Source organism: Lynx canadensis, chromosome C2 (genome assembly GCF_007474595.2).
Source record: "Lynx canadensis isolate LIC74 chromosome C2, mLynCan4.pri.v2, whole genome shotgun sequence".
Taxonomy (NCBI): domain Eukaryota; kingdom Metazoa; phylum Chordata; class Mammalia; order Carnivora; family Felidae; genus Lynx; species Lynx canadensis.
This window is the reverse complement of record NC_044311.2, coordinates 34,358,235-34,372,010: the sequence shown is the minus strand read 5'-3', so window position 1 is coordinate 34,372,010 and position 13,776 is coordinate 34,358,235. Positions and strand designations below refer to the sequence as shown.

The following is a 13,776-nucleotide window of genomic DNA, read 5'->3' as shown; positions in this document are numbered from 1 at the left end:
TCTTACTGGAAAGGGATCTCTTTTTCCTTGGTGCAAGTACTTCATATATCCAATTAATGGACAAACCTAAACTATTGGTTGAGCATCAAGGTACTGGGCTAGGTGTAAGTGAGAGATGCACGTATGTGTCCTATCTTCAATAATGTTATGATGTTGGTATTTAATTTGATTGGGAGGATGATATTTATTATTATTATTATTTTAGAGAGTGAGAGAGAGTTCAAGCCAGGGAGAGGGGCAGAAGGAGTGGAGAGGGAGAGAGAGAGAGAGAGAGAGAGAGAGAGAGAGAGAGAGAGAGAGAAAGAACCTTAAGCAGACTCCACGTTCAGCATGGAGCTCAACACAGGGCTTGATCCAGTGATCCTGGGATCATGACCTGAGCCAAAATCAAGAGTCACTTGGCCGATCAACTGACTGAGCCACCCAGTCGCTCTGGGAGGATGATGTTCATTTATAAAAATGCAAGGTGGCATTGATTTGAAAATCAATGCAAATAAAGACAGGAAAATACATTTTTTCACATTCTAATTTGATTGACAAAATTTCAGGAAATTCATGAGCTGGGAATACCTGTTTGAGTCTTAGTCATCAGTCACTGGCACTCTCCCTACCTTAACACCAACACTCCTCCCCACCCATTTTTTTTAAACAGTGGGTAAATTGTCTTGTTACAGAGGTGGATACTTTTATTTAGTCAGAAGACTGGAGCAGTGGGTGTTTGTTTACAGTCTAAGATACTTTTTAGGATCTGCTTTCCTTGTTCCCTCAGGGCTGAACTTTGAAAAGGTCTAATCTAGTGTGGTCAGACCAAGTCTGAATGGTATCCTTTATTCTAACTTCTGGAATTGTTATAAATGCAAGATTTTCTTTTGTGCATTTCTGTTAGCTAAAGAACTGGCCATGGAAAAATCTGCTTTGTTCACATATACCTTTTGATATTAAGGTGTATGACTATTTTCTTGTTTACTATATATTTCCTATATAGTAATACTTATTTGTGGAGTGTTTATTGAGAGGATATAGGGTATATGCTGTATGAGGCACTTGGGGATGCAAAGTTGAAGGCTTTGGCATTCATGGCTTTAAGGAATTTTAAGAAAGACAAATGATGAACAGATAATTCTGATGTTGTGTGGTGAGTGCAAGTGATAGAGCCAATCCAGAGTATTGTGGGAGCCCAGAATGGAGCGGTGGTTCTCACAGTATGGGGGCCCTAGTGATCCCTGAGCTCATAAGGATCTGTAAGATCAAATCTGTTTTCATAACTTAAGACATTATTTGCTTTTTTGATGTCATTTGCTTACAAATATATGATGGAGTTTTCCAGAGGCAATATAATTTGTGATATGCCAATACATTGGATACAGAAGCAGAGAAGAGAATCTAGCTGTCTTCTATTAAGCCAGACATTTAAGTAGATTTGCAGAAATATAAAGCAGTATTACTCTTTTCACTAAAAGTTTTGTTTTGAAAATTATGGTTTTTAAAGTTAAAATATGTTTAAAATGTTTTAAATAAACACTTAATAGATCTATTAATTTTTACATGGTAAATATTTTATTTTATTTTTTAATTTTTTTTAATGTTTTTATTCATTTTTGAGACAGAGACAGAGCATGAATTGTTTTTAATATGCTAGTTATGGTTTAGCTAATAGTGATAGAGATCTTCTGAACCAGGTGGTTAAGTTGATAGGAAAACTCAGATCCTCATTCAAATAGATGGCCAGTGAGAAAATAGTAGCAAAGGATATATCTGATAAGGAATATATATAAAGAACACTTTTACAATTCAGTAATACAAACTTAAATAATCTAATTTAAAAGTTGGCAAAAAGTTTGAGTAAACATTTTTCCAAGGAGGTTATACAAATGGCTAATAAGCACATGAGCAATTGCTCAATGTCATTAGTCATTAAGGAAATGCAAATCAAAACATAAGAGATACCACTTTTTACACCACTAGGGTGGCTATAATGAAAACACGGACAATAACAAGTATTACATGTAGAGTTGGAACCCTCATACGTTGCTGGTTGGATTGTGAAATAGTGCAGCCACTTTGGAAAAATAGTTGTCAATTCCTCAAAAAGTTAAATATAGAATTACCGTGTGACCCAGCAATTCTACTTGTGGGTATATACTCAAAAGAATTGAAACACATGCCCGTACAAAGACTTGTACATGAATGTTCAAAACAGCATTATTCACGATAGCCAAAAAGTAGAAACAACCCAGATGTCCTTCAGCTGATGAATGCATAATGACACGTAGTTCATCCATACAGTGGAGTAGTATTCAGCCTTAAAGAGGAGTGCAGTTACGTTTATACGTGCTCCAACATGGATGAACCTTGAAAAAATGCTAAGCATTGGGGCGCCTGGGTGGCGCAGTCGGTTAAGCGTCCGACATCAGCCAGGTCACGATCTCGCGGTCCGTGAGTTCGAGCCCCGCGTCAGGCTGGGCTGATGGCTCAGAGCCTGGAGCCTGTTTCCGATTCTGTGTCTCCCTCTCTCTCTGCCCCTCCCCCGTTCATGCTCTGTCTCTCTCTGTCCCAAAAATAAATAAACGTTGAAAAAAAAAATTAAAAAAAAAAAAAAAAAAACAATGCTAAGCAAAAGAGACCATTCACAAAAGTATTTAATGATTCCATTTATATAAAATGTCCAGAATAGGCAATTCCATGGAGAATTATTTGAAATAATTTCAGACTTAGAGAAAGTTTAAAAAACAACAAAGTTAAAGTTGTATGGATTAAAAGTTATCTTTCCTGGGTGTCTGCCTGGCTCAGTCGGTAGAACGTGGCAACTCTTGATCTCTGGGTCGTGAGTTTGAGCCCCACCTTGGGTGTGAGATTACTTAAAATCTTAGGGGTACACTGGGTTAAGTGTATGACTCTTGATTTTGGCTCAGGTCATGATCTCAGGGTTTTGTGAGTTTGGGCCTCATGTTGGCCTCTTCACTGACCCTGTGGAGCCTGCTTGGGACTCCCCTCCGACCCCCCTCCCTGTCATTTCTCTCTGTCTCTCTCAAAATAGATAAATAAACCTTAAAAAAATCTTAAAGAAAATCTATCTTTCCTCCTTTTCCAGTGGAAGAAACAAACATGTAAATAATAAATGAGAATTATAAGCACTAACAAGAATTATGAAGGTAATAAAGTGGTATAAAATGACCCAGGTTATAGCTTAACTGTGGCAGTCCACAGAAAGCCTCTTAGAAGAGGTAACTTTTGGTTAAGACATGAATGTTAGAAGGTCGCCGATAACCAGGGGCAGAACATTTGAAGCTGAAAGCACAGCAAGTATAAAAGCACAAAGTAATGAACAAATTATGGGAGGAACAGAAAGCAAACCAGTGTGATTAAAGAGTAGTGAATGAGGAAGAGAGTGGAAGCTGAGGTCAGAGATTGGCAGATATCAGATCATATAGGGTCTCTGCAGGTTATAGGTGCAACTCAGGTAGGGTTACAATGGGATGTTTTTGAAAGGTTTTAAACAAGGAATTGGAGTTACCTGATTCATGGTCTATGAAGTACATTTTGGGTTGCTTTGGCACAGATGAACTGTAGAGAGGCTAGAGTAGAGGCAGAGAGACTGATTAGGAGGGTGTTGGAGCAAAACAGCCAAGAAGTATTGATGAGGACTTAGACAGGGACTGTGTCGGGAACAATGGAAGTGTTGAATTTGGTGTTTTTAGAGGTAGAGCCAGTTTTTTTGATTGTTTCTGTTTGTGTCTGAGATGGTGGATGCAGAACAGGAGGATGTCATTAGTTTACATTTTTGCATTGTGAAAATATTGAAAACAATATAAATACCCATAAACAGTGGTATATCCACACAGTGGAGTGCAGTGCACTTGTAAGAAAAGAGTGAGGAAGAGCCCTGTGAACTGATACAAAGTTATTTCCAGGGCCTACTGTTAATGGAAAAAAAGTGCAAAAGCATAACTACAATGTGTTAGCCTTTTATGTAAGAAAAGAAGGAAACAGGAATATAAATATGTATTTGCACATAGGCGCCAAAATAAATGCAAGAAGGATAAGCCAGAAACTACTGAGATTGGTTTCTTACAGGATTTGGGTGGAAACGGTGTAGAAGGGATGAAGGGGAAGAGAATGGAAGTAGTAGGGATAGAGGGAGGGATGCTTTTGTGAGAGTATCTTTTTGTGTTAAGTCTGAGTTTTAGAACTATATGAATGTTTAACATAATGAAAAACAAATACATAAAATCTATCTGGGTGGAAAGAAAACAGCCCAAGTGAAATAAAGACACAAACAAATGAACCTAACTGGATTTCTAGTAAATAACAACCACATTGAAAGGGAAAAAGAATAAAAACTAAACCAGTTAACTACACAGAATTTTGACTATACACCGCAAGCTCAAAACAAAAAAATTTCTAAACAACAAATACTGAACTGTTGTCAGAATTGTTTTTCACAGTGGTTTGAATTAAGAATTCTGTAACTACTTTACATATTTTAGGATTGAATGTGTTTACCAATACGTTGAAGATAAAGAGATTTATCACTGTGGTAAAGGGAATTGTAGGGGCACCTGGATGGCTCAGTCGGTTAAGTGCCTGACTTTGGCCCAGGTCATGATCTCACATTTTGTGGGTTCAAGACCCTCATCAGGCTCTGTACTGACCTGGACCCTGCATCCGATTCTGTGTCTCCCTCTCTCTCCCCCCCCTCTCTCTCTCTCTGTCTCAAGAATAAATATTAAAAAAAATTAAAGGGGTGCCTGGATGGCTCAGCTGGTTAAGCATCCAACGGCTTAGGTCACGATCTCATGGTTTGTGGGTTCGAGCCCCGCATCAGGCTCTGGGCTGTCAGTTCAGAGCCTGGAGGTTGGTTTGGATTCTGTGTTTTCCTCTCTGCCCTTCCCCCATTCACGCTCTCTCAAAAAAATGAATAAACATTAAAAAAATAAAAAAATTAAAAAGGGAATTGTAAATATGGATTGAATGATGTTGTGTTAGATTGGAATTTGAGATATCAGTATAAAATTACTAGTCTTTTTAGATAGAGACAGAGACAAATAGAAATGTGTGTATCCATGGTTCAGTATACATCCATGTATTTCCTAGTTATGTTTACTGTTCCTTAACATTCTCTGACAGAAAATAGAAAGCTTTACTGAATTCCTGGATTTGGAAGACAGTTTCATGGTTAACTAGGAAGTTTTTAACAGGCATCCTTAAAATTTGTTTTTCTCTGGTTCCTAGTTTTTACCATTATTTGATAAAATTTGGAAACCCATTTTGAATTATAGGCACCTGCCATACAGTTCTTGGTTATATATGAATAGTTGATTATTTTGTTCTCTGCTTTCTTTTCATCAGGCCACTTGGGACAGCCCATATGGGAAAGCTCATACAAGTCATTGTTTAAGACACAATGTGGTGCTTGCTTCAGCAGCACATATACTAAGATTAGCATGGCCCCTGCACAAGGATGACACGCAAATTCGTGAAGGGTTCCATATTAAAAACAAAAAACAAAAAAGACAATGTGGAGGAATACTTGATCCCTATAATCCTATCTACCTTCTTAGAAGATACTATATATCCTTGTTTTTTGTCATTATATCATTTCTTAAAAACAAAACATGAACAAAAGGTCTTAAAAATTTAGCACTTCATCAACTATTTATTATCCTTTAATAGACACACATTTTTAACATAGTTTAATGCAACATTCTTGAAGTGATTGAGATAATGTTTTCAGTTGTTTTATATTAACCTAGAATATTAATAGATATCAGTAAGGGAAAGTGTTATTGGAGTTGCTGTTTCTTTCATAGCAGGGACTGAATTAAGTAAAATGCCTTTGGGGCTAAGAGAACATTAAGTGGAATTTCCTCCATGCTCACAATTTGTCTACATGTGTAGTTTCTTTAATTCAGTCACTGAACATTTTTGATTACCTGCCGTTTGTAAAGGCACTTTGCTGAGTACTTGGGTTATAATATGAGTATGACTGTCTCCTTTTCCTGAGGGATCCATAGTCCAGAAGGGAAGATAAGCAAACTCATATTTGCAGTGCACTATGATAAATGAGATACACACAGGTCACAGCAGGATCCCATGGATGGAAGTGAGTCTTGGGGGATTAGGAAAGGCTCTAGAGAAGAAGTCACCTCAACTGACGTAGGTACATAGGAGTTGGCCTAATGGACAGGGTGCTGGAATGAGCAGCATTTGCATAGATACCATACTATTTGCATTTTAGGTAAATGAGAGGTGGATGATAAACTCATTAGGGAGGATAATCCAGGATATGGGTTATCTCATTGTTTTAGTTTGAGGAGGAGATATTATTGGTTGGCAAACTCTGGATGCCTTCATTTTGTAGGTTCCCTTATTTATTAGACCATGACTTGGTTGTTAGGGTGAATTGCTGGTGAATAGAAAAGTCTAACCTGTGGACTCATAGACAAGAAGGAGAATCCTTAGGTGAGGCTTTTGTTATGAAGTGACTGGAGAAATAATACACACACACACACACACACACACACACACACATCAAAACTACTAAGGGAGAAGAGGTTGACCCTGAACCCGAGAGAAGGAAAACAGAATTACAGAGAAAATATCTTTTCTCTAGAAGACTAGTGTTAGAGATCTTGGGCTGATGGCTTAAGCCAAATGGACGTGGTCACACTACAGACTTCAGTGAGATAGATGGGCATTGCTGGGATCTTGGTTATAGAGATGGTAAAAAAAAAAACAAGCATAGTTCCTGTCACCATGTGTGTATATTGATAGTATTTGGACCCTTTTTGGCTTATTAATTTACTGATCTATTTAGTAGTAATGGATTCCCATGGGATTGAAAACTTTTTAAACATAAAAAAGTTAAACAATGTAAACCTTCCCACCCCTAGCCCTCAGCCACCCTGTTCCTGTTCACCCATTCCTCCAGCATGCTTATCCCACCCAGGGAACTATTTATTAGTTTACGTATCCTTCTAGAGTTTCTTTATATTAATAAAAACACAGATTCTTATTTCTTTCCCCTTCAAAACCCTTATTTCTTTACCCTCCAAAACCCACCAATTCCAAAGCCAGCATATTATACCTATTGTTTTACAAATTGGTCTTCCCACCCTTCCCTTTACACTAAACAATGGAAATCTTCATAGAAGATCTTTCCAAAGAGTATGTACAGTTTTGTTTTTTAATTTGTATGGTTTCCTTTTGGATCATTTATTTAGCCAGTTCTCTCTTGGTAGACATTTTAGTTCTAGTTTTTTTTATTGTAACAGTGTTGCAGTGAATTACCTTGTACATGTCATTTTGCCCATGAGCAAGTATATAATTATGAAATAAAATTCAGATGTGATATTACTAATCAAGGGCCATATATCTTTGTAATTTTGATAGATATTGCCAAAATGCCCTTATGTTTGGACCCAGACTCTCCCACTGATTATAAGGGATTATGAGAAATGTGTATTTCTCTCCACCAAGCTTTCTTGACATTTGTTTGACATATAACTTTATATAAGTTTAAGGTGTACAGTGTGATGATTTGACATGTGTATATATTGCAGAATATTCACTATAATGCTAGTTATACACCTTTCACATAATTCACATAATTACCATTTGGTTGTTGTTATGGCGGATAATGTACATTTCTTCACAGCCTTGCCAGGAAAGTACCTTAAAACAGGGAGTTTTGCTAAACTGATAGATGGAAAATGGTGTCTCAGGGTAGTTTTGTTTTATTTCTCTCTTTCTCTACTTATTTGTAAGTAAGCTCTGTGCCCAACGTGGGACGCAAAGTTAGGATCCTGAAATCAAGAGTCATGGGCTCTACAGACTTAGCCAGCCAGATGCCCTTCAGTGTAGTTTTAATTTGCATTTTTAAAATGTTTATTTGTGTGTGTGTGTTTGAGAGAGAGAGAGAGAGAGAGAGAGAGAGGAGAGAGAGAGAGACCCAAGCAGGTTCCATGCTTAGCGCAGAGCCGGATGTGGGGCTCGAACTCATGAACCCATGAGATCATGACTTGAGCCAAAACCAAGAGTCAGACACTTAACCAACTGAGCCAGTCAGGCGCCCCTGCTATTAAGACTTAAAAAAAAATTTTTTTTTTCTGTGAGCTTTCCTTAACTATTTCATGATTTTTTTTATTTTTTTGTATTTATTTTTTTTGTTTTTTATTTATTTATTATTTTTTTATATATTTAATAATATATGAAATTTATTGTCAAATTGGTTTCCATACAACACCCAGTGCTCATCCCAAAATATGCCCTCTTCAATACCCATTACCCACCCTCCCATCCGTCCCACCCCCCATCAGCCCTCAGTTTGTTCTCAGTTTTTAAGAGTCTCTTATGCTTTGGCTCTCTCCCACTCTAACCTCTTCTTTTTTTCCCCCCCTTCCCCTCCCCCATGGGTTTCTGTTAAGTTTCTCAGGATCCACATAAGAGTGAAAACATGGTATCTCTCTTTCTCTGTATGGCTTATTTCACTTAGCATAACACTCTCCAGTTCCATTCATGTTGCTACAAAGGGCCATATTTCATTCTTTCTCATTGCCATGTACTACTCCATTGTGTATATAAACCACAATTTCTTTATCCATTCATCAGTTGATGGACATTTAGGCTCTTTCCATAATTTGGCTATTGTTGAGAGTGCTGCTATAAACATTGGGGTACAAGTGCCCCTATGCATCAGTACTCCTGAATCTCTTGGGTAAATTCCTAGCAGTGCTACTGCTGGGTCATAGGGTAGGTCTATTTTTAATTTTTTGAGGAACCTCCACACTGTTTCCCAGAGTGGCTACACCCAGTTTGCATTCCCACCAACAGTACAAGAGGGTTCCCGTTTCTCTACATCCTCTTCAGCATCTATAGTCTCCTGATTTGTTCATTTTGGCCACTCTGACTGGCGTGAGGTGATGTCTGAGTGTGGTTTTGATTTGTATTTCCCTGATGAGGAGCGACGTTGGGCATCTTTTCATGTGCCTGTTGGCCATCCGGATGTCTTCTTTAGAGAAGTGTCTATTCGTGTTTTCTGCCCATTTCTTCACTGGATTATTTGTTTTTCGGGTGTGGAGTTTGGTGAGCTCTTTATAGATTTTGGATACTAGCCCTTTGTCCGATATGTCATTTGCAAATATCTTTTCCCATTCCGTTGGTTGCCTTTTAGTTTTGTTGATTGTTTCCTTTGCTGTGCAGAAGCTTTATCTTCATGAGGTCCCAATAATTCATTTTTGCTTTTACTTCCCTTGCCTTTGGGATGTGTCAAGTAAGAAATTGCTGTGGCTGAGGTCAGAGAGGTCTTTTCCTGCTTTCTCCTCTAGGGTTTTGATGGTTTCCTGTCTCACATTCAGGTCCTTTATCCATTTTGAGTTTATTTTTGTGAATGGTGTGAGAAAGTGGTCTAGTTCCATTCTTCTGCATGTTGCTGTCCGGTTCTCCCAGCACCATTTATTAAAGAGACTGTCTTTTTTCCATTGGATATTCTTTTCTGCTTTGTCAAAGATTAGTTGGCCATACTTTTGTGGGTCTAGTTCTGGGGTTTCTGTTCTATTCCATTGGTCTATGTGTCTGTTTTTGTGCCAATACCGTGCTGTCTTGATGATGACAGCTTTGTAGTAAAGGCTAAAGTCTGGGATTGTGATGCCTCCTGCTTTGGTCTTTTTCTTCAAAATTACTTTGGCTATTCAGGGCCTATTGTGGTTCCATACAAATTTTAGGATTGCTTGCTCTAGCTTTGAGAAGAATGCTGGTGCAATTTTGATTGGGATTGCATTGAATGTGTAGATAGCTTTGGGTAGCGTTGACATTTTAACAATATTTATTCTTCCAACCAATGAGCACGGAATGTTTTTCCATTTCTTTATATCTTCTTCAGTTTCCTTCATAAGCTTTCTATAGTTTTCAGCATACAGGTCTTTTACATCTTTGGTTAGATTTATTCCTAGGTATTTCATGCTTCTTGGTGCAATTGTGAATGGGATCAGTTTCTTTATTTGTCTTTCTGTTGCTTCATTATTAGTGTATAAGAATGCAACTGATTTCTGTACATTGATTTTATATCCTGCGACTTTGCTGAATTCATGTATCAGTTCTAGCAGACTTTTGGTGGAGTCTATCCGATTTTCCGTGTATAATATCATGTCATCTGCAAAAAGTGAAAGCTTAACTTCATCTTTGCCAATTTTGATGCCTTTGATTTCCTTTTGTTGTCTGATTGCTGATGCTAGAACTTCCAACACTATGTTAAACAACAGTGGTGAGAGTGGACATCCCTGTCGTGTTCCTGATCTCAGGGGGAAAGCTCTCAGTTTTTCCCCACTGGGGATGATATTAGCTGTGGGCTTTTCATAAATGGCTTTTATGATGTTTAAGTATGTTTGTATTTTTTTTTTAAACATTTATTTAGTTTTGAGAGACAGAGAGAGAATGTGTGGTGGGACAGTGTGTGTGTGCCCACAGTGTGTGGGGCAGAGAAAAGGAAACGCAAAATCTGAAGCAGGTTCCAGGCTCTGAGCAAGCTGTCAGCACAGAGCCAGAAGCGGGGCTTGAACCCATGAACCATGAGATCATGACCTGAGCCACCCAGGTGCCCCTCATGAATTTTTTTTTTTTTTTTTTTTTTAAAGTAGGCTTCACAGCCAGCATGGAGTCCAAGGCAGCGTTTGAACTCATGACCCTTGAAATCAAGACGGGAGCTGAGATCAAGAGTCAGATGTTAACTGCCTGAGCCACTTAAGCACCCCTTTCATGGAGTTTTGAAGCAGAAATGACATTATCTTCATTTATACTTTTTTTTCTTTCCTAGTTCAAGTATAACATGTACAACAATCCTAAGGGTATAGTGAGACAGATTTTTATAAGCTTCTGACACTCATTCTGAGGGTTTTGGTTATTATTATTATTTTTTTTAAGTTTTCTTTATTTAAGTAATCTCTGCATCTACCGTGGGGCTTGAACTCATGACCCCGAGCTTAAGAGTGGCATGCTTTTTCGACTGAGGCAGCAAGGCACCCTGGTTTTGGTGATCTTTTACCAGAAGGTATCAACAGAGATTTCAGACCACAGCCAGGATTATTTATTTTTCTTCAGATGGTCCTTACATGGTTTGTATACTAATATATTAAAGTTGTAATTGTCTCATTAGGCTGTCAGGAAAAAGACTCAAGTTCACATGAACTGACAATGACCTATAGATGAAACCTGCTGCCTGATAGTGCCTGTAATGTGTATTTTGATATCAGAGGAGTTACAAAGTGGAAAAAAAACTTTACTTCATCTGAAAATGATGAAATGTGTTAGATGGTGGCAGATTGTTTTCCTAAGAGGTTATATTAATTTATACTGTCACTAGGAAAGTAAAATATTTTGGCTGTTCTGTATTTTCATAAGCAGTTGATACTGTCAGACCTTTTTGTCAGTCTGGCACATGTGAAATAGTGGTACACTGTGCTTTTTTTTCTCCTTTTAACTTTTTCCAATGAAGTATAACACATAAAAGGCAAAAAAATCATTATGACTTTCACAAAGTAAAAACAGATCCTTGTGACCATCACCGAGAAGTATAGCATTGCCAGCAATCCAGAAACTCTCCTTATGCACACCGATCCTGTCACCATCCCCCACCAACCATAACTAGTGCTTACTTCTTTCCCAGAGGTAATTGCTGTTCTGACAGCTAACACCATAGATTAGTTCTGCTTGTTTTTGAACGTTGTATACCTGGAATCATGCAGTGGAGTGCCTTTGTGTCTGGTCTTCTTTTCAGCAATATGCTTATTACATTTATCCATGTTATCTGTAGCTAAGTGTAGCTTAATAATAAGATGGACAAAGCTATATATTTCTCATTCTTAGTATGTGTAAAACAGTGGTTCCTATTATTTGTGTGTGTTAGAGGCACACTTCTGTTTTTTATTGAGGGATTTGCAAATTATATTTGTTGCTGAAATATCTTTTTGTAATTCAGATATTCACATCTAAATTAATTAAAAAATATATGTAGGTCTGGTATTTGAATCTTTTTTCTGAATTATTTATTTTTATGGTATGTGATAGATTTCTGTGGTTCAGAAATAAAAAGTATGAAAAGGTAAAGTCTCCCACCTCTATTCCCAACTGTATGTGAGTAGTTCATATCCACCCCTAACATCTCACTCTGCCTAGGAAACTGGTATTACTACTTTCTTGTGTGATCTTTCGGCGTGTCTTAATGAATATAGATTTTTTTTAAGTTTATTTATTTATTTTGAGAGACAGAGCAAGCAGGGGAGGGGCAAAGAGACCAGGAGAGAGAGAATCCCAAGCAGCTTTGTGCTGCCAGCATGGAGCTAAATGTGGGGTTCAAACTCATGAACCATGGTATCATGACCTGAACTGAAACCAAGAGTTGGATGCTTAACCGACTGAGCCACCCAGGTGCCCCTGAATATAGATTTTTATTTCTTTCTGTTTTTATTCCTCTACCAAAAGCACATTATAGTAACTGCCCTGTACTTTATTGTTAATTTTTTGCTTAACATCTTGCATATTTGTATTTAAAAAAATTTTTAAGTTTATTTATTTTGAGAGAGAGAGTGAGTGGGAAAGGGGCAGAGAGAGAGGGAGAGAGAGACAATCCTAAGCAGGTTCTGCACTGTCAGCACAGAGCCTGACATGGGACTCAAACCCACGAACTATGAGATTATGACCTGAGCCAAAACCAAGAGTCAGATGCTTAACTTACTGAGCCACTCAGAAGCCCGGAACATCTTGTATATTTTTATATCAGTCCTTTTTTATAAAGCTCTCGAGTGTTTGTTTTCCTTGCAATATAGTGTTCCATTGTGAAAATATATTATAGTTTATTCATTCTCTTTTGGGTTTATAGTTTTTGGCTATTTTTAGAGGTTTTTTTTTTTAATGTTTATTTTTGAGACAGACACACACACACACACACACACACACACACACACAGTGCAAGTGGGGAGGGGCAGAGAGAGGGAGACACAGAATCCAAAGCAGGCTCTGAGCTGTCAGCACAGACAGCTGATGTGGGGCTCAAACCCATGAACCCAGGCACCCCAGTTTTTGGCTATTTTGAATAATAATCCTGTGAACATTCTAGTAAATATCTTTTGGTGAAATGTGTGCACATTTCTTTTTGATGTATGTCTAGGGTGGAACCCCCTGTCATAGGTATGTGAATTTCCTTTGCTCCACATCCTCAGCCTCCAGTTTAGGTAGGCTTAGTTTCTTTAAATTTTACCTATTTTGGTGGGTTCACAGTGTTATTTTATTGTGGTTTTAATTTTTATTCTCTAATGAGAATGTCCATTTTTTCCCTATGCTTATTGGCTATATTGTTTTTTTGAAAAACTTTATTTAAAAAATACCCAGAAAAAAAATATATATAATCTCCATTTGTTAAACAGAAAGAAAGAAAAACAGACAAACTCCTGTACTAGCAGTCTTAATCTGGTCCTTTCTTGGGTAGTAGGTATCAAAGAATTGACCGTTCTAATTGTGTTTTGTAAAACAAAAACAAAAATAGAGGAAATTCACGTTCCTTTGATGTAGGGCTAGGACTTTGTGGTAGTATATGAGGAATACTCTGAATTCAGTAGGAAGAGGAGGAAGAGGAGAGAGATGAATGTATATCATGAAGTGATTTTGAATTTACATGGCTTTGCTTGCTTATTTGTGGGTGGAGACTGGAAGGTTGAAATCATTGTTAAGTAGTTTAGCTGGCTCCTAAATTATAATATAACTAGCATGATTGAAGCATAGTGTTGA

The 13,776-nt window shown here is 37.7% G+C and overlaps 1 protein-coding gene and 1 pseudogene across 3 annotated transcripts in view; both read left to right on the top strand.

Annotated features, from left to right (window-relative positions):
- The window catches only part of PIK3CB (phosphatidylinositol-4,5-bisphosphate 3-kinase catalytic subunit beta), a 181,517-nt gene that overhangs the window by 24,501 nt on the left and 143,240 nt on the right, over positions 1–13,776 (top strand). Inside the window, exon 1 of one of the 3 annotated variants that reach the window (XM_030328606.1) lies at positions 10,693–10,841. The exons of the other annotated variants lie outside the window; for them this stretch is intronic. The gene's annotated coding sequence lies outside the window, so the exon portion shown is untranslated. Of the gene's footprint in view, positions 1–10,692; positions 10,842–13,776 lie in introns of those variants that run through there. 3 annotated transcript variants of the gene reach the window in all.
- LOC115524334 lies at positions 5,410–5,496 on the top strand (annotated as a pseudogene).